This window comes from Pelophylax lessonae (genome assembly GCF_965119305.1).
Source record: "Pelophylax lessonae genome assembly, chromosome: 4".
NCBI classification, from domain to species: domain Eukaryota; kingdom Metazoa; phylum Chordata; class Amphibia; order Anura; family Ranidae; genus Pelophylax; species Pelophylax lessonae.
In genome coordinates, this window is record NC_138771.1 from 7,941,802 (window position 1) to 7,963,776 (window position 21,975).

The window sequence follows — 21,975 nt, forward strand, 5'->3', positions numbered from 1 at the left end:
GGTCACTCTCACAGCTCCAGCATTTCTCTATGGAGAGAGGAGAACCTTCCTGAAGAACAACCATCTTTGGTGGTTCGGGGAGTCAGCCTAGGGACCGGGGGTTGAGCTGGGCTGCAGGGGATCCAGAGTTGCTGACCAAGTGGAGCTGCTGGGCACCTTCAGGAAAAACAGTGTTGTGAGTACTCAAGATCTACCCAGGGGCAGTGGCGGCTGGTGCTCAAAATTTTTTGGGGGGGCGCAAACAGAAAAAATCGAATAGGCATTGCTTTGTGGCAAAAAACGCAGCAAAAAATTGCATGACTTTGAGGTCACAAAAGTGTGAAAGGGGCCTTCAGTAATCAAAGTATAGTGTGCCCCCCTTCAATGCAGAGTTACTACAGCGTGCCCCCATTCAATGCAGAATGACTACAGCGTGCCCCCATTCAATGCAGAATTACTACAGCGTGCCCCCATTCAATGCAGAATTACTACAGCGTGCCCCCATTCAATGCAGAATTACTACAGCGTGCCCCCATTCAATGCAGAATTACTACAGCGTGCCCCCATTCAGTGCAGAGTTACTACAGCGTGCCCCCATTCAATGCAGAGTTACTACAGCGTGCCCCTATTCAATGCAGAGTTACTACAGCATGCCACCATTCAATGCAGAGTTACTACAGCATGCCACCATTCAATGCAGAGTTACTACAGCATGCCCCCACTCAATGCAGAGTTACTACAGCGTGCCCCCATTCAATGCAGAGTTACTACAGCGTGCCCCTATTCAATGCAGAGTTACTACAGCATGCCACCATTCAATGCAGAGTTACTACAGCATGCCACCATTCAATGCAGAGTTACTACAGCATGCCCCCACTCAATGCAGAGTTACTACAGCGTGCCCCCATTCAATGCAGAGTTACTACAGCATGCCACCATTCAATGCAGAGTTACTACAGCATGCCCCCAATCAATGTAGAGTTACTACAGCATGCCCCCATTCAATGTAGAGTTACTACAGCGTGCCCTCATTCAATGTAGAGTTACTACAGCATGCCCCCATTCAATGTAGAGTTACTACAGCATGCCCCCATTCAATGTAGAGTTACTACAGCGTGCCCTCATTCAATGTAGAGTTACTACAGCATGCCCCCATTCAATGTAGAGTTACTACAGCATGCCCCCATTCAATGCAGAGTTACCACAGCATGCCCCCCATCAATGCAGTGACCAGCGTGCCCCCCATCACTGCAGTGACCAGCATGTCCCCATCAATGCAGTGACCAGCATGTCCCCATCAATGCAGTGACCAGCTGTCCCCATCAATGCAGTGACCAGAATGTCCCCATCAATGCAGTGACCAGCGTGCCCCCCATCAATGCAGTGACCAGCATGTCCCCATTAATGCAGTGACCAGCATGTCCCCATCAATGCAGTGACCAGAAGGTCCCCATCAATGCAGTGACCAGCATGTCCCCATCAATGCAGTGACCAGCATGTCCCCATCAATGCAGTGACCAGAATGTCCCCATCAATGCATTGACCAGCATGTCCCCATCAATGCAGTGACCAGCATGTCCCCATCAATGCAGTGACCAGAATGTCCCCATCAATGCAGTGACCAGCATGTCCCCATCAATGCAGTGACCAGCATGTCCCCATCAATGCAGTGACCAGCATGTCCCCATCAATGCAGTGACCAGAATGTCCCCATCAATGCATTGACCAGCATGTCCCCATCAATGCAGTGACCAGCATGTCCCCATCAGTGGCAGCCGGCGGCAGAGAAGACTGTGAGTAGCGGCTTCTTCACTTACCTGCTCCTGGCTGAGACGTCTCGCGGCTGCTCCTCCTCGCTGAGTCTGACGGCGGACAGGAACCGGGAAGGTGAGTGCGTCAGAGTGACTGACGCACGCACCGCCCCCACAACAACGTCAGACGGGAGTCCTGAATGATTGGTCCAGGCTGGAGTCTGGACCAATCACAGGACTAGGAGTGTAGAAGTGGGTAGTGTCGGGCGCATTGCTCTGCGCCCCGTGACACCCAGAACGGCCGCCAATCAGCACCTCTGCCTGGCAGCATGTGGGATGCCAACCCCCCCCCCCCCCCCCCCATAGACTTCAATAGGTCCGGAGCCCCTAGTGGGCTTTAAAAGAATTTTTTTTTTTCCTTGAAGATGCTGATAGATGCTGATTGGGGGGGCGGCGCCCCTGCGCCCCCTATAGACCGACCGCCACTGCCCAGGGGTCTGCCTAGGAGAGGGGACCACTCCAGAGAGGCCACAGGGGATCCAGGAGCCAGCTAACCAGGAGTGCACAGTAAAGGGGGTGCCAAGTAGTAAAGCCCTGAAGTTTGGGGAGTAAAGGGAAGGGGCCCTGAAGTGTTCAGCAATACAGTTTGCATTAAAGTGAGTTACCTCAGGAAGGAGTACTTTGGGGAGCTCAAAGGGACCTTTTCACAGTCAGAGGTGAAATCTAGTAACTGGCATTGCTGAGGCCAGCTTCAGTCAGCGTTAACCAGCATCAGTGAAACGTTAATCAGCGTCAAGCGGCATTTTTCAGTGCCCCTGCCTAATTGTGCATAGTTCAGTCGTTGGAGTATCCCACTTCTCCCTTCTCCTATCCAAGTTCTCAAATAAACCCTAAAAACCAAAGAAACTGGACTGGTTCTTGTGTGAGGAGCTCACACTTGAGAAACATGTTTAAAGGTACTGTTGTTGCTAGCGGTAACCCAGGGGGACCCACACTCAGCAGCACCCTTGGGAGTAGTGCTACATGTGTTTTATTTGGAACTGGGATGGGAGAAGGGATGAGTGGGATACTCCAACTATGAACTATGCACAATCTTGAGGACAAATAACTGCAGAGTGCGGCAAGGCTGCTGCTTCACCTTGCCACTGAAGTGAAGATAGTTTAGAAAGTTCCTGTTTTAGTCATTCTCTTCAGGGTTCTAACTTGGCACCCACCTTTACTTCCACTGCCTGTGTGTGCTGACACCCATCCACTGACTCTATCCACTGGAGTGGTCCCCTTCCTGGGCAGACCCTTTGGCAAGCTTCCCTGTACTCATGGACACTGTTGTTCCAGAGTTGCTCTGCCGTCTACTCCACCAGTCAGCTTTCCTGGACCTCCTGGCTCAGCACCACACTTCTGGTCCACAAGGCCGACCGCCTGTGATCACCATCCAGAGCAAACAGGAGAAGAGACAGCCGTCACCCTCCTCCCGGGACCTGGCTTCCCGCCCAAAGACACCCTGTCACATGTGCCCTTGGCTTTTATAACATATCCCAGGATGCACCACTGTTTGTGCCAACCCACTGAGATAGTTACAAAAGCCTGTGTGTCACTGGCTGGGTTTCCTCCACTGTCCAACAGGCTCCCCTATTGGATACAGTGGGGACACTCCCTCAGGCCAGATGAATCACACCCTGGACACACAGGCCTAACTACTGATCAGGCTCTCCTGATAAGCAGATGGAGACACTTTTACCTACCTAGCACCTACCTAGGAGGGTGCTACACGAGCTTCCACAGGGTTGGCACATACACACCCACATTGGTCCAAGCTGGATCAATGTAACAATGTAAAAATTGGCATACCTGGAATTCAAAGTTTGGGCAAACGTGTACCGATTTCCTCCATGTCTTGATACAGCGGGGAAAATAATGATTTGATCCCCCTGCAGATTGTGTAATTTTTGCCTTCTTACAAAGAAATGAAAAGTCTATAATTTTTATTATAGGTGTATTTTTTTTTTTCCACAAACAATTTTATTTAGAGTAATAAAAGTGATACAAACAGTACAGAAATTACATACCTTCTTTAACCGCTTTACGACCGCCCGCCCCAGATGTACATGTACGGCGCCCGCTCTCGGGAGGCTAGGGGGCGAGCGCGCACCGCCGGCGGCATGCTCCCACCCCCGCTCGTCAGCGGGGAAGCCGATGCCCGGGGCAGGCGGCTCCGATTGCCACCTGACACCCGCGATCGTTCCCCGCTGAGAGAGAAGGACGGTCGGCTGTTGTAAACCCATCTGACCGTTCTTCTCCCTGGAATGATCACAGAGCGCCTGTGATCCTTCTATATAGGATTACATGTCTCTATGGTCATTTCAGAAGCCCCTCCCCCCACAGTTAGATTAACTCCCCGATGATCACATTTAACCCCTTAACCACTTGCCGACCGCCGCACGCCGATCTACGTCGGCGGTCAGCCCCTCACAGGCAAAGTGACGTAGGGCTACGTCACTAGCTTGTGAGGGTCTAGGGAGCGAGCGCGCGCCGCCGGAGGCGCGCTCCCGCTCCCGCATGGTCACGGACCCCCCCGCGCGTGTGACCGGCGGACCCGATGTCCGCCGGCCACTCTGCGATCGGCGGGGGAGAGGGAGAAAGTCAGGCAGCTTGTGTAAACAAGCTGCCTGTCATTCTCCCCTCTGTATGAGAGATGATCATACGGTTCTACTATGTAGATCCGTTGATCACTCTGCATACAGCTGAAGCCACAGCCAATCACAGTAAGAATCACGCCCCTAGGGACACACACAGCCCCTCCCTCTCAAATAAAGTTAACCCCTTCACTACCAGTGTATTTTTACAGTAACAGTGCATATATATAGCACTGATTACTGTAGAAATGTCACTGGTAACCCCAAAAGTGTCAAAAATGTCAGTCAAGGGTCCGATCTGTCCGCCCCAATGTCGCAGTACCGCAAAAAAAATCGCAGATCGCCGCCATTACGCGTTAAAAAAAAAACAACAAAAATGACAGAAATCTTTCCCTTAGTCATTAAACGCAATAACTTTTGCGCAAACCAATCAAAATACGCTTTTTGCGATTTTTTTTACCAAACATAGGTAGCAGAAAACAAATTGGCCGAAAATGTTAAAAAATTTTGATTTTTACATTTTTTTTGGAGGAATTTCATATAAAAAAAAGGGAAAAATATTGCTATTTTTGCAAAATTGACGCTCTTTTTTTGTTTATAGCGCGTGATCAAAAAATCGCACAGGTGATCAAATACCGCCAAAAGAAAGTTCTGTTTGTGGGGAAAAAAAGGACGCCAAATTCGTTTAGGTACAGCGTCGCACGACCGCGCAATTGTCCGTTAAAGTCACGCAGTGCCGAATCGCAAAATACCCCCTGGTCGTTTAGCAGCCAAATCCTCCGGGGCTTAAGTGGTTAAGCACCCATAGTGTTAACCCCTTCCCTGCCAGTGTCATTATTACAGTGACAGTGCATATTTTTTAGCACTGATTGCTGTAGTAATGTCACTGGTCCCCCCAAAAGTATCAAAAATATCAGTTAGGGGTCCGATCTGTCCGCCCCAATGTCGCAGTCCTGCAAAAAAAAAATCGCAGATCGCCGTCATTACTAGTAAAAAAAAAAAACAATAAAAATGATATAAATCTTTCCCGTAGTTAGTAGACGCAATAACTTTTGCGCAAACCAAATACGCTTATTGCAATTTTCTTTAACAAAAATATGTAGTAGAAAACAAATTGGCCTTAAATGTTAAAAAAAAAAAAAAAAATTTGAGAATTTTATATAGCAGAATGTGAAAAATATTGTTTTTTTTTTATTTTTTCAAAATTGTCGCTCTTTTTTTGTTTATAGCGCAAAAAAATAAAAATCGCACAGGTGATCAAATACCACCAAAAGAAAAAAAGGACATCAATTTTATTTGGGTACAGCGTCGCACGGCCGCGCAATTGTCCGTTAAAGTAACGCAGTGAAGAATCACAAAATAGGGCCTGGTCAGGAAGGGGGCAAATCCTTCTGGTCTTAAAGTGGTTAAGAAGCCATGACAGGTGTGGGCTTAGTAGAGAATAGCTTCCTAATGATTCATGGGGCATCGTAGCCATAAACGATACAGCATTTTATATGATAGAGACAGAATATCAACCAAAAACCTAGAAAAAAAACACATGATACAAATATTATAAATGGAGTTGCAGTTCAGTGAGTAAAATAAGCTTTTGTCTTTTTTTTTTTTCTACACTTTTTGGGTGAATGGGTAGGGGTACGATTTACCCGAGTGCCCCCCCCCCCCTGAACCATAGCAGGCAACTTGCCCTCAACATAGGGTGCCCCCCAAAGCACCTTGTCCCCATGTTGATGGGAACAAGGGGGCCCCCAGATCCCGCCCCCCCCTTATCCTGTCCAGCCAGGCTGCTTGCTCGGATAAGGGTCTGGTATGGATTTTCAGGCTGCTTACTCAGATAAGGGTCTGGTATGGATTTTGGGGGGGATCCCACAATGTTTTTTTCATGTTTTTTTATATGTATTGCCTGAAATTTCCTTTAGAAATGTCAGTATTGCTGCAGCAGGCTCCACACATCGTACAGATGCGCCACTTTACAGACCCCCCCCCCCCCCCGGCACGATATTTAAAGGAATTTTTCATTTTTATTGTTTCACTTTAAGCATTATTAAAATCACTGCTCCTGTAAAAACAATCTTTTTTTTTTTTTTTTTTTTTATTTAGCATTGGTACATGTCCCCCAAGGCAGTACCCGGACCCCCGTACACTTTTTTTGGGCAATAACTTGCTTTTAAGCCTTTAAAATGAGGACTTTTGATTTTTCATGTTCGAGTTCCATAGACTTCAATGGAGTTCGCATGTTCTAACGAACTTTTCCCCTGTTCGCGGTGTTCTGGTGCGAACAGAACTGGGGGGGGGTTCATCACTACTCAGGAGGGATTTTGTCCCACTCTTCTTTACAGATCTTCTCTAAATCCTTAAGGTTTCTTGGCTGTCGCTTGGCAACTCGAAGTTTCAGCTCCCTCCATAAATTTTCTATAGGATTAAAGTCTGGAGACTGGCTAGGCCACTCCATGACCTTAATGTGCTTCTTCTTGAGCCACTCCTTTGTTGCCTTGGTGGTATGTTTTGGGTCATTGTCATGCTGGAAGACCCATCCACAACCCTGGATTAGGGAAGAAAGTTCCCATCCAAGATTTTGAAATACACGGCCCCGTCCATTGGCCCCTCCATGTGGCAAAGTTGGCCCATACCTTTAGCAGAGAAACAGCTCCATAGCATAATGTTTCCACCACCGTGCTTGGCTGCAGGGATGGTGACTGTAGGGATGGTGAGTGTAGGGAGGGTGACTGTAGGGATGGTGAGTGTAGGGAAGGTGACTGTAGGGATGGTGACTGTAGGGACGGTGACTGTAGGGACGGTGACTGTAGGGACGGTGACTGTAGGGACGGTGACTGTAGGGACGGTGTCTGTAGGGACGGTGACTGTAGGGATGGTGACTGTAAGGATGGTGACTGTAGGGACGGTGACTGTAGGGACGGTGTCTGTAGGGACGGTGACTGTAGGGACGGTGACTGTAGGGACGGTGACTGTAGGGACGGTGTCTGTAGGGACGGTGACTGTAGGGACGGTGTCTGTAGGGACGGTGACTGTAGGGACGGTGTCTGTAGGGACGGTGACTGTAGGGACGGTGACTGTAGGGACGGCGACTGTAGGGACGGCGACTGTAGGGACGGTGGCTGAAGGGACGGTGAGTGTAGGGAAGGTGAGTGTAGGGATGGTGACTGTAGGGAAGGTGACTGTAGGGACGGTGACTGTAGGGATGGTGACTGTAGGGATGGTGACTGTAGGGACGGTGGCTGTAGGGATGGTAGCTGTAGGGAAGGTGACTGTAGGGAAGGTGACTGTAGGGACGGTGACTGTAGGGACGGTGACTGTAGGGACGGTGACTGTAGGGATGGTGACTAGGGAAGGTGACTGTAGGGACGGTGACTGTAGGGACGGTGACTGTAGGGACGGTGACTGTAGGGACGGTGACTGTAGGGATGGTGACTAGGGAAGGTGACTGTAGGGACGGTGACTGTAGGGACGGTGACTGTAGGGACGGTGACTGTAGGGACGGTGACTGTAGGGATGGTGTTCTTAGGGTCACAGTCAGCATTTTTCTTCCTCCAAACATGGCGAGTCAAGTTAATGCCAAAGAGCTCAATTTTGGTCTCCTCTGACCACAGCACTTTCTCCCAATCCTTCTCTGAAATATTTAGATGTTCATTGGCAAACTTCAGACAGGTCTGTACATGTGCTTTCTTGATGAGGGGGACCTTGCGGGCGCTGCAGGATTTCAATCCATGGCGGTGTATTGTGTTACCAATGGTTTGTTCGCTGACTATGGTCCCAACTGCCTTGAGAACTTCACAATCTCCTCCCATGTAGTTCTGGGATGATCCCTCACTTTTCTCATGATCATCCTCACCCCATGAGGGGAAACCTTCCATGGAGCTCCAGACTGAGGGCCATTGATGGCTATTTTGTATTTCTTCCATTTGGGAATAATATCTCCAGCAGTTGTCTCCTTCTCACCAAGCTTCTTGCTGATGGTTTTGTAGCCAATTCCAGCCTTGTACAGGTCTACAATCTTCTCCCTCATGTTCTTTGACAGTTCTTTGGGCTTAACCGTGAGTCAGGACCCTGCTTATGTAGCGCTACCCCCTCAAGAGCTGCTGGATTCCGGGCCTATTCCCCCACACAGCACCCTCAGCCAGGCCACAGGAATTTTCTACACACTCCAAATGGCTCCATAAAACAGTCTAGGGGAATTTGGTTTTTAAGGTTTATTGGAGAGCGATGAACTTGGTTGGGGATAAGGGGTACATGCGATACCCAGAACCTGAAGAAATGTACGTTCCAAAACAGCAAATGAAGACCTTCTAATGTAGAGGGGGGAGGGTATATACAGTATATAGAGGGGGAGGGTATATACAGTATATAGGGGGTGGAAGGTGTATACATTTTATAGAAGGTAGAGGGTATATAGAGTATATAGAGGGGGAGGGTATATACAGTATATAGAGGGGGAGGGTAAATACAGTATATAGAAGGGGGAGGGTAAATACAGTATATATAGGGGGAGGGTGTATACATTATATAAAAGGGGGAGGGTATATACAGTATATAGGGGGTGAAAGGTGTATACATTTTATAGAAGGTGGAGGGTATATAGAGTATATAGAGGGGGAAGGGTGTATACAGTATATAGAGGGTGGAGTGTGTATACAGTATATAGAAGGTGGAGGGTGTATACAATATATAGAGGGGGGAGGGTGTATACAGTATATAGAGGGGGAGGGTATATACAGTATATAGAAGTGGGAGGGTGTATACAGTATATAGAGGGGGAAGGGTATGTACAGTATATAGAGGGGGAGGGTATATACAGTATATAGAGGGGGGAGGGTGTATACAGTATATAGAGGGGGGAGGGTATATACAGTATATAGAGGGGGGAGGGTGGTGTATACAGTATATAGAGGGGGGAGGGTGTATACAGTATATAGAGGGGGGAAGGCGGTGTATACAGTATATAGAGGGGGGATGGTATATACAGTATATAGAGGGGGAGGGTATATACAGTATATAGAGGGGGAGGGTGTATACAGTATATAGAGGGTGGAGGGTGTATACAGTATATAGAGGGGGAGGGTGTATACAGTATATATAGGGTGGAGGATATATACAGTATATAGAGGGTGGAGGGTGTATACAGTATATAGAGGGGGGATGGTATATACAGTATATATAGGGTGGAGGGTATATACAGTATATAGAGGGGGAGGATATATACAGTATATAGAGGGGGAAGGGTGGTGTATACAGTATATAGAGGGTGGAGGGTGTATACAGTATATAGAGGGGGGGTGGTATATACAGTATATAGGAGGTGGAGGGTATATACAGTATATAGAGGGGGAGGGTGTATACAGTATATAGGAGGTGGAGGGTATATACAGTATATAGAGGGGGAGGGTATATACAGTATATAGGGGGTGGAAGGTGTATACATTTTATAGAAGGTAGAGGGTATATAGAGTATATAGAGGGGGAGGGTATATACAGTATATAGAGGGGGAGGGTAAATACAGTATATAGAAGGGGGAGGGTAAATACAGTATATATAGGGGGAGGGTGTATACATTATATAGAGGGGGAGGGTATATACAGTATATAGGGGGTGAAAGGTGTATACATTTTATAGAAGGTGGAGGGTATATAGAGTATATAGAGGGGGAAGGGTGTATACAGTATATAGAGGGTGGAGTGTGTATACAGTATATAGAGGGGGGAGGGTGTATACAGTATATAGAGGGGGAGGGTATATACAGTATATAGAAGTGGGAGGGTGTATACAGTATATAGAGGGGGAAGGGTATGTACAGTATATAGAGGGGGAGGGTATATACAGTATATAGAGGGGGGAGGGTGTATACAGTATATAGGAGGTGGAGGGTATATACAGTATATAGAGGGGGAGGGTGTATACAGTATATAGAGGGGGGAGGGTGTATACAGTATATAGAGGGGGAGGATATATACAGTATATAGAGGGGGAGGGTATATACAGTATATAGAGGGGGGAGGGTGTATACAGTATATAGAGGGGGAGGGTGGTGTATACAGTATATAGAGGGGGAGGGTGTATACAGTATATAGAAGGTGGAGGGTGTATACAGTATATAGAGGGGGGAGGGTGTATACAGTATATAGAGGGGGGAGGGTATATACAGTATATAGAGGGGGAGGGTGTATACAGTATATAGAAGGGTGGGGGGTGTATACAGTATATAGAGGGTGGAGGGTATATACAGTATATAGAGGGGGAGGGTATATACAGTATATATAGGGGGAGGGTGTATACAGTATATAGAGGGGGGAGGGTGTATACAGTATATAGAGGGGGAGGGTATATACAGTATATAGAGGGGGGAGGGTGTATACAGTATATAGAGGGGGGATGGTATATATACAGTATATATAGGGGGTATATACAGTATATAGAGGGGGGTATATACAGTATATAGAGGGGGGATGGTATATACAGTATATAGAGGGGGATGGTATATACGGTATATAGAGGGGGGATGGTATACACAGTATATAGAAGGGGGAGGGTGTATACAGTATATAGAGAGGGGAGGGTGTATACAGTATATAGAGGAGGGAAGGTGGTGTATACAGTATATAGAGGGGGGATGGTATATATACAGTATATATAGGGGGGTATATACAGTATATAGAGGGGGGATGGTATATACAGTATATAGAGGGGGGATGGTATATACAGTATATAGAGGGGGGATGGTATATACAGTATATAGATGGTGGAAGGTGTATACAGTATATAGAGGGTGGAGGGTATATACAGTATATAGAGGGGGAGGATATATACAGTATATAGAAGGGGGAGGGTGTATACAGTATATAGAGGGGGGAGGGTGGTGTATACAGTATATAGAGGGGGAGGGTATATACAGTATATAGAGGGGGGAGGGTGTATACAGTATATAGAGGGGGGAGGGTATATACAGTATATAGAAGGGGGAGGGTGTATACAGTATATAGAAGGTGGAGGGTGTATACAGTATATAGAGGGGGGAGGGTGTATACAGTATATAGAGGGGGGAGGGTGTATACAGTATATAGAGGGGGAGGGTGTATACAGTATATAGAGGGGGGAGGGTATATACAGTATATAGAGGGGGAGGGGGTATACAGTATATAGAAGGGTGGGGGGTGTATACAGTATATAGAGGGTGGAGGGTATATACAGTATATAGAGGGGGAGGGTATATACAGTATATATAGGGGGAGGGTGTATACAGTATATAGAGGGGGGAGGGTGTATACAGTATATAGAGGGTGGAGTGTGTATACAGTATATAGAAGGTGGAGGGTGTATACAATATATAGAGGGGGGAGGGTGTATACAGTATATAGAGGGGGAGGGTATATACAGTATATAGAAGTGGGAGGGTGTATACAGTATATAGAGGGGGAAGGGTATGTACAGTATATAGAGGGGGAGGGTATATACAGTATATAGAGGGGGGAGGGTGTATACAGTATATAGAGGGGGGAGGGTATATACAGTATATAGAGGGGGGAGGGTGGTGTATACAGTATATAGAGGGGGGAGGGTGTATACAGTATATAGAGGGGGGAAGGCGGTGTATACAGTATATAGAGGGGGGATGGTATATACAGTATATAGAGGGGGAGGGTATATACAGTATATAGAGGGGGAGGGTGTATACAGTATATAGAGGGTGGAGGGTGTATACAGTATATAGAGGGGGAGGGTGTATACAGTATATATAGGGTGGAGGATATATACAGTATATAGAGGGTGGAGGGTGTATACAGTATATAGAGGGGGGATGGTATATACAGTATATATAGGGTGGAGGGTATATACAGTATATAGAGGGGGAGGATATATACAGTATATAGAGGGGGAAGGGTGGTGTATACAGTATATAGAGGGTGGAGGGTGTATACAGTATATAGAGGGGGGATGGTATATACAGTATATAGGAGGTGGAGGGTATATACAGTATATAGAGGGGGAGGGTGTATACAGTATATAGGAGGTGGAGGGTATATACAGTATATAGAGGGGGAGGGTATATACAGTATATAGGGGGTGGAAGGTGTATACATTTTATAGAAGGTAGAGGGTATATAGAGTATATAGAGGGGGAGGGTATATACAGTATATAGAGGGGGAGGGTAAATACAGTATATAGAAGGGGGAGGGTAAATACAGTATATATAGGGGGAGGGTGTATACATTATATAGAGGGGGAGGGTATATACAGTATATAGGGGGTGAAAGGTGTATACATTTTATAGAAGGTGGAGGGTATATAGAGTATATAGAGGGGGAAGGGTGTATACAGTATATAGAGGGTGGAGTGTGTATACAGTATATAGAAGGTGGAGGGTGTATACAATATATAGAGGGGGGAGGGTGTATACAGTATATAGAGGGGGAGGGTATATACAGTATATAGAAGTGGGAGGGTGTATACAGTATATAGAGGGGGAAGGGTATGTACAGTATATAGAGGGGGAGGGTATATACAGTATATAGAGGGGGGAGGGTGTATACAGTATATAGAGGGGGGAGGGTATATACAGTATATAGAGGGGGGAGGGTGGTGTATACAGTATATAGAGGGGGGAGGGTGTATACAGTATATAGAGGGGGGAAGGCGGTGTATACAGTATATAGAGGGGGGATGGTATATACAGTATATAGAGGGGGAGGGTATATACAGTATATAGAGGGGGAGGGTGTATACAGTATATATAGGGTGGAGGATATATACAGTATATAGAGGGTGGAGGGTGTATACAGTATATAGAGGGGGGATGGTATATACAGTATATATAGGGTGGAGGGTATATACAGTATATAGAGGGGGAGGATATATACAGTATATAGAGGGGGAAGGGTGGTGTATACAGTATATAGAGGGTGGAGGGTGTATACAGTATATAGAGGGGGGATGGTATATACAGTATATAGGAGGTGGAGGGTATATACAGTATATAGAGGGGGAGGGTGTATACAGTATATAGGAGGTGGAGGGTATATACAGTATATAGAGGGGGAGGGTATATACAGTATATAGGGGGTGGAAGGTGTATACATTTTATAGAAGGTAGAGGGTATATAGAGTATATAGAGGGGGAGGGTATATACAGTATATAGAGGGGGAGGGTAAATACAGTATATAGAAGGGGGAGGGTAAATACAGTATATATAGGGGGAGGGTGTATACATTATATAGAGGGGGAGGGTATATACAGTATATAGGGGGTGAAAGGTGTATACATTTTATAGAAGGTGGAGGGTATATAGAGTATATAGAGGGGGAAGGGTGTATACAGTATATAGAGGGTGGAGTGTGTATACAGTATATAGAGGGGGGAGGGTGTATACAGTATATAGAGGGGGAGGGTATATACAGTATATAGAAGTGGGAGGGTGTATACAGTATATAGAGGGGGAAGGGTATGTACAGTATATAGAGGGGGAGGGTATATACAGTATATAGAGGGGGGAGGGTGTATACAGTATATAGGAGGTGGAGGGTATATACAGTATATAGAGGGGGAGGGTGTATACAGTATATAGAGGGGGGAGGGTGTATACAGTATATAGAGGGGGAGGATATATACAGTATATAGAGGGGGAGGGTATATACAGTATATAGAGGGGGGAGGGTGTATACAGTATATAGAGGGGGAGGGTGGTGTATACAGTATATAGAGGGGGAGGGTGTATACAGTATATAGAAGGTGGAGGGTGTATACAGTATATAGAGGGGGGAGGGTGTATACAGTATATAGAGGGGGGAGGGTATATACAGTATATAGAGGGGGAGGGTGTATACAGTATATAGAGGGGGAGGGTGTATACAGTATATAGAGGGGGGAGGGTGTATACAGTATATAGAGGGGGAGGGTATATACAGTATATAGAGGGGGGAGGGTGTATACAGTATATAGAGGGGGGATGGTATATATTCAGTATATATAGGGGGTATATACAGTATATAGAGGGGGGTATATACAGTATATAGAGGGGGGATGGTATATACAGTATATAGAGGGGGATGGTATATACGGTATATAGAGGGGGGATGGTATACACAGTATATAGAAGGGGGAGGGTGTATACAGTATATAGAGAGGGGAGGGTGTATACAGTATATAGAGGAGGGAAGGTGGTGTATACAGTATATAGAGGGGGGATGGTATATATACAGTATATATAGGGGGGTATATACAGTATATAGAGGGGGGATGGTATATACAGTATATAGAGGGGGGATGGTATATACAGTATATAGAGGGGGGATGGTATATACAGTATATAGATGGTGGAAGGTGTATACAGTATATAGAGGGTGGAGGGTATATACAGTATATAGAGGGGGAGGATATATACAGTATATAGAAGGGGGAGGGTGTATACAGTATATAGAGGGGGGAGGGTGGTGTATACAGTATATAGAGGGGGAGGGTATATACAGTATATAGAGGGGGGAGGGTGTATACAGTATATAGAGGGGGGAGGGTATATACAGTATATAGAAGGGGGAGGGTGTATACAGTATATAGAAGGTGGAGGGTGTATACAGTATATAGAGGGGGGAGGGTGTATACAGTATATAGAGGGGGGAGGGTGTATACAGTATATAGAGGGGGAGGGTGTATACAGTATATAGAGGGGGGAGGGTATATACAGTATATAGAGGGGGAGGGTGTATACAGTATATAGAAGGGTGGGGGGTGTATACAGTATATAGAGGGTGGAGGGTATATACAGTATATAGAGGGGGAGGGTATATACAGTATATATAGGGGGAGGGTGTATACAGTATATAGAGGGGGGAGGGTGTATACAGTATATAGAGGGTGGAGTGTGTATACAGTATATAGAAGGTGGAGGGTGTATACAATATATAGAGGGGGGAGGGTGTATACAGTATATAGAGGGGGAGGGTATATACAGTATATAGAAGTGGGAGGGTGTATACAGTATATAGAGGGGGAAGGGTATGTACAGTATATAGAGGGGGAGGGTATATACAGTATATAGAGGGGGGAGGGTGTATACAGTATATAGAGGGGGGAGGGTATATACAGTATATAGAGGGGGGAGGGTGGTGTATACAGTATATAGAGGGGGGAGGGTGTATACAGTATATAGAGGGGGGAAGGCGGTGTATACAGTATATAGAGGGGGGATGGTATATACAGTATATAGAGGGGGAGGGTATATACAGTATATAGAGGGGGAGGGTGTATACAGTATATATAGGGTGGAGGATATATACAGTATATAGAGGGTGGAGGGTGTATACAGTATATAGAGGGGGGATGGTATATACAGTATATATAGGGTGGAGGGTATATACAGTATATAGAGGGGGAGGATATATACAGTATATAGAGGGGGAAGGGTGGTGTATACAGTATATAGAGGGTGGAGGGTGTATACAGTATATAGAGGGGGGATGGTATATACAGTATATAGGAGGTGGAGGGTATATACAGTATATAGAGGGGGAGGGTGTATACAGTATATAGGAGGTGGAGGGTATATACAGTATATAGAGGGGGAGGGTATATACAGTATATAGGGGGTGGAAGGTGTATACATTTTATAGAAGGTAGAGGGTATATAGAGTATATAGAGGGGGAGGGTATATACAGTATATAGAGGGGGAGGGTAAATACAGTATATAGAAGGGGGAGGGTAAATACAGTATATATAGGGGGAGGGTGTATACATTATATAGAGGGGGAGGGTATATACAGTATATAGGGGGTGAAAGGTGTATACATTTTATAGAAGGTGGAGGGTATATAGAGTATATAGAGGGGGAAGGGTGTATACAGTATATAGAGGGTGGAGTGTGTATACAGTATATAGAGGGGGGAGGGTGTATACAGTATATAGAGGGGGAGGGTATATACAGTATATAGAAGTGGGAGGGTGTATACAGTATATAGAGGGGGAAGGGTATGTACAGTATATAGAGGGGGAGGGTATATACAGTATATAGAGGGGGGAGGGTGTATACAGTATATAGGAGGTGGAGGGTATATACAGTATATAGAGGGGGAGGGTGTATACAGTATATAGAGGGGGGAGGGTGTATACAGTATATAGAGGGGGAGGATATATACAGTATATAGAGGGGGAGGGTATATACAGTATATAGAGGGGGGAGGGTGTATACAGTATATAGAGGGGGAGGGTGGTGTATACAGTATATAGAGGGGGAGGGTGTATACAGTATATAGAAGGTGGAGGGTGTATACAGTATATAGAGGGGGGAGGGTGTATACAGTATATAGAGGGGGGAGGGTATATACAGTATATAGAGGGGGAGGGTGTATACAGTATATAGAAGGGTGGGGGGTGTATACAGTATATAGAGGGTGGAGGGTATATACAGTATATAGAGGGGGAGGGTATATACAGTATATATAGGGGGAGGGTGTATACAGTATATAGAGGGGGGAGGGTGTATACAGTATATAGAGGGGGAGGGTATATACAGTATATAGAGGGGGGAGGGTGTATACAGTATATAGAGGGGGGATGGTATATATACAGTATATATAGGGGGTATATACAGTATATAGAGGGGGGTATATACAGTATATAGAGGGGGGATGGTATATACAGTATATAGAGGGGGATGGTATATACAGTATATAGAGGGGGGATGGTATACACAGTATATAGAAGGGGGAGGGTGTATACAGTATATAGAGAGGGGAGGGTGTATACAGTATATAGAGGAGGGAAGGTGGTGTATACAGTATATAGAGGGGGGATGGTATATATACAGTATATATAGGGGGGTATATACAGTATATAGAGGGGGGTATATACAGTATATAGAGGGGGGATGGTATATACAGTATATAGAGGGGGGATGGTATATACAGTATATAGATGGTGGAAGGTGTATACAGTATATAGAGGGTGGAGGGTATATACAGTATATAGAGGGGGAGGATATATACAGTATATAGAAGGGGGAGGGTGTATACAGTATATAGAGGGGGGAGGGTGGTGTATACAGTATATAGAGGGGGAGGGTATATACAGTATATAGAGGGGGGAGGGTGTATACAGTATATAGAGGGGGGAGGGTATATACAGTATATAGAAGGGGGAGGGTGTATACAGTATATAGAAGGTGGAGGGTGTATACAGTATATAGAGGGGGGAGGGTGTATACAGTATATAGAGGGGGGAGGGTGTATACAGTATATAGAGGGGGAGGGTGTATACAGTATATAGAGGGGGGAGGGTATATACAGTATATAGAGGGGGAGGGTGTATACAGTATATAGAAGGGTGGGGGGTGTATACAGTATATAGAGGGTGGAGGGTATATACAGTATATAGAGGGGGAGGGTATATACAGTATATATAGGGGGAGGGTGTATACAGTATATAGAGGGGGGAGGGTGTATACAGTATATAGAGGGTGGAGTGTGTATACAGTATATAGAAGGTGGAGGGTGTATACAATATATAGAGGGGGGAGGGTGTATACAGTATATAGAGGGGGAGGGTATATACAGTATATAGAAGTGGGAGGGTGTATACAGTATATAGAGGGGGAAGGGTATGTACAGTATATAGAGGGGGAGGGTATATACAGTATATAGAGGGGGGAGGGTGTATACAGTATATAGAGGGGGGATGGTATATACAGTATATAGAAGGGGGAGGGTGTATACAGTATATAGAGAGGGGAGGGTGTATACAGTATATAGAGGAGGGAAGGTGGTGTATACAGTATATAGAGGGGGGATGGTATATATACAGTATATATAGGGGGGTATATACAGTATATAGAGGGTGGAGGGTATATACAGTATATAGAGGGGGATGGTATATACAGTATATAGATGGTGGAAGGTGTATACAGTATATAGAGGGTGGAGGGTATATACAGTATATAGAGGGGGAGGATATATACAGTATATAGAAGGGGGAGGGTGTATACAGTATATAGAGGGGGAGGGTATATACAGTATATAGAGGGGGAGGGTATATACAGTATATAGAGGGGGAGGATATATACAGTATATAGAAGGGGGAGGGTGTATACAGTATATAGAGGGGGGAGGGTGTATACAGTATATAGAGGGGGGAAGGTGGTGTATACAGTATATAGAGGGGGGAGAGTGGTGTATACAGTATATAGAGGGGGGAGGGTGGTGTATACAGTATATAGAGGGGGGAGAGTGGTGTATACAGTATATAGAGGGGGGAGAGTGGTGTATACAGTATATAGAGGGGGGAAGGTGGTGTACAGTATATAGAGAGAACACCATAGAGACAGAAGAATGGTGTATGGAGGTGACGGCACTTTCCATCTAGCGGTCCACAGCGCCACCTGTTGATAAGCGGACACAATGACACCCTGTTTGCCAGCTGCGCCCACAACAAAGATGTCCGCTCCTCTCGGTCACGGGGTGATGACATCATCAACTCAGCGACACCAGGAAGAAGAGGATGCTGGTGTGAGAGAGAAAGAAGATTAGGAGACAACAACTGAGCTGTGACTGAGAGGAGAGGAGACCGAGGTGAGGAGGAGAGGGGAGCCCGGATCCTGGGGGGGCGCTCTGTAAATGTGGGGGGAGGGAAGAGCTGTGATCTGTAAGTTCTCAGAGGTCACCCTGTGTGGGGGAAGGGAGGGCATGGGGGCCACATTCACCTCCTAAGGCCTCAACCCCCCCCCCCCAGATATTCAGGTGGGGGGGTCTGATGTAAGGGGGGACTGGGGGGGGAGAGTCTAAAGTAAGGGGGGACCCTGGGGGGGGGGGGACTCTGATGTAAGGGGGGACTCTATGGGGGGGGGGTCTAATGTAAGGAGTGACTGATGTAAGGAGGGACTCTGGGGGGGGGGTCTGATGTAAGGAGGGACTCTGGCGGGGGGTCTGATGTAAGGAGGGACTCTGGCGGGGGGTCTGATGTAAGGAGGGACTCTGGCGGGGGGTCTGATGTAAGGAGGGACTCTGGCGGGGGGTCTGATGTAAGGAGGGACTCTGGCGGGGGGTCTGATGTAAGGAGGGACTCTGGCGGGGGGTCTGATGTAAGGAGGGACTCTGGCGGGGGGTCTGATGTAAGGAGGGACTCTGGGGGGGGGTCTGATGTAAGGAGGGACTCTGGGGGGGGGTCTGATGTAAGGAGGGACTCTGGGGGGGGGTCTGATGTAAGGAGGGACTCTGGCGGGGGGTCTGATGTAAGGAGGGACTCTGGCGGGGGGTCTGATGTAAGGAGGGACTCTGGCGGGGGGGTCTGATGTAAGGAGGGACTCTGGCGGGGGGTCTGATGTAAGGAGGGACTCTGGCGGGGGGTCTGATGTAAGGAGGGACTCTTGCGGGGGGTCTGATGTAAGGAGGGACTCTTGCGGGGGGTCTGATGTAAGGAGGGACTCTGGCGGGGGGTCTGATGTAAGGAGGGACTCTGGCGGGGGGTCTGATGTAAGGAGGGACTCTGGCGGGGGTCTGATGTAAGGAGGGACTCTGGCGGGGGGTCTGATGTAAGGAGGGACTCTGGCGGGGGGTCTGATGTAAGGAGGGACTCTGGCGGGGGGTCTGATGTAAGGAGGGACTCTGGCGGGGGGTCTGATGTAAGGAGGGACTCTGGCGGGGGGTCTGATGTAAGGAGGGACTCTGGCGGGGGGTCTGATGTAAGGAGGGACTCTGGCGGGGGGTCTGATGTGAGGGGGGTCTGATCTGATGTAAGGGAGGACTCCTGGGGGGGCGCTGATGTAAGAGGGGACTATGATGGGAGGACTGATGTGTGGGGGGCAGATGCAAGAGGAGGAGCTGGTGGGGGGGGGGGCAGATGCAAGGGGGACTCTGGTGGGGAGGAGGAAGTGTAGGGGAGCACGGAAGAGGGAGTGGAGGACACTGAATGGAAGCCAGTGAACGGATTGGTAGAGAGGGGTGGAGGACACTGAGTGGTTGGGGAGGTGCAGCAGCAATTCTGATTGGTATGAAGGGAGGATGCTCTGTGTAGAGGACGGCCAATGAGGAGGAGTCACTGTTATCAACAAGAGATGAGCAGTGAGTGACGTTGTAGCTGGGTGTGAGTGGGTTTGTTTGCTGGTGTGGTGGCTGTGGTTGGTTGGTGTGAGTGGTGGGTGGCTGTGGTTGGTTGGTGTGAGTGGTGGGTGGCTGTGGTTGGTTGGTGTGAGTGGTGGGTGGCTGTGGTTGGTTGGTGTGAGTGGTGGGTGGCTGTGGTTGGTTGGTGTAAGTAGTGGGTTGGTTGGTTAGGAAGGGGCGTATTTTGGAGATGTTTCGGAGGTGGAAGGAGAAGTCAGAGTCCCGGATTACACCACCCTGACATGAGGAGAGGGATGTTGTGTTAGGTCCAGTTTATACTTGTAGTTGGGGGGGGGGGCAGTAAAAACACAGTTAAGACACATTTTTTGTACTCCTCTAAAGCTGTAGAACAGCCGAGTCTCGGAGGCCGAGGCATTGGAGGAGGATCTGGTGGTCAGTAAGGATGATCGAACGGTTCGGGTCCACCATCGGTTCGGCCCGAACATTGGGTGTTCGAGGTTCGGCCGAATTTAGAACTTTTTGCCGAAAAAGTTCGGAATTCGGCAACCAGAACCAACCAAAATGCAATGCTTCAGGAAATGGGCTTTAAAAGCCCGTGATTGGACCAGAACCATTAGCAAAAGCCAATTGAGGGGACAGGAGAATGCTAGGAATGTGATTGGAGTGACTAGGGGGTCCCTAGACCAATCATTAGTGAATACGCCCCCCAGTATATAAGATCGCCCCCGCCATATTCCCAGCATTGTTATACTGGACATGGAAGAGAGTGGAAGCAGTTCTGTTAATTTTACTTTAAAAGTGTCATTTAGCTATTTTTAGTGTCAGGAAAGGGATATCTAGTGTAGTTAGGGTACTATTTTCCACTATAGTTAGATTTAATAATCTAGTTTCTGTAGGGAAAGTGTTAAGTGTCAGGGGACCGTAGTGTAGTGTAGGGTTAACTGGCAGTGACTGCTATGGAAGGGTGACAAAACCCTTCCATAGCAGGGTGACCGCTATAGAGAAATGATCATTTCTCTGAGTTGCTTCGGCACAGGTATGTGGCTTCTCACCAGCCAGCATTTTTCATGCTGCAGGGGCTGCCACTGCCAGTGCTTTTTTGAGGACATGTTTGATGTCAGACATGACATCTGAACATGTGTATAGGGGGTATATATACACATATATGTCTGTATATATACCCCTAGACATATATAGGTGTGATAGTAGCAGAAATAAATGCTTGTGCTAATGAAATCATTTACAGTAATATATTTCTGCTACTATCACACCTATATATGTCTAGGGGTATATATTCAGACATATATGTGTATATATCCCCCCTATACACATGTTCAGATGTTTTGCCTGCCTCAAAAGAACCCCAAAAAATGCCAAAAAAAAAAAAAGCGTAAAAAAAAAAAAAATGCCCAGGTGTGTTTTTGCTGGCATTTTTTGGGGGATTTTGGAGGCAGGCAAAACAACAGAACTTGTGCACAGTACCACTATACACAAGTTCAGATGTTTTTCCTGACTGCAAAGAACCCAAAAAAATGCCTTCTATTAAACCGGCAAGGTGT

At 46.9% G+C, this 21,975-nt stretch overlaps 1 protein-coding gene across 3 annotated transcripts in view; it reads left to right on the forward strand.

The window, feature by feature from the left end:
* Nucleotides 1-18,790: 18,790 nt before the first annotated feature.
* The window catches only part of ERLIN2 (ER lipid raft associated 2), a gene marked incomplete at its 3' end in the record, with an annotated part of 89,135 nt that continues 85,950 nt past the window's right edge, over nucleotides 18,791-21,975 (forward strand). For all 3 annotated transcript variants that reach the window (XM_082255623.1, XM_082255624.1, XM_082255625.1), the window contains exon 1: nucleotides 18,791-18,928. The remainder of the gene's footprint in view (nucleotides 18,929-21,975) is intronic.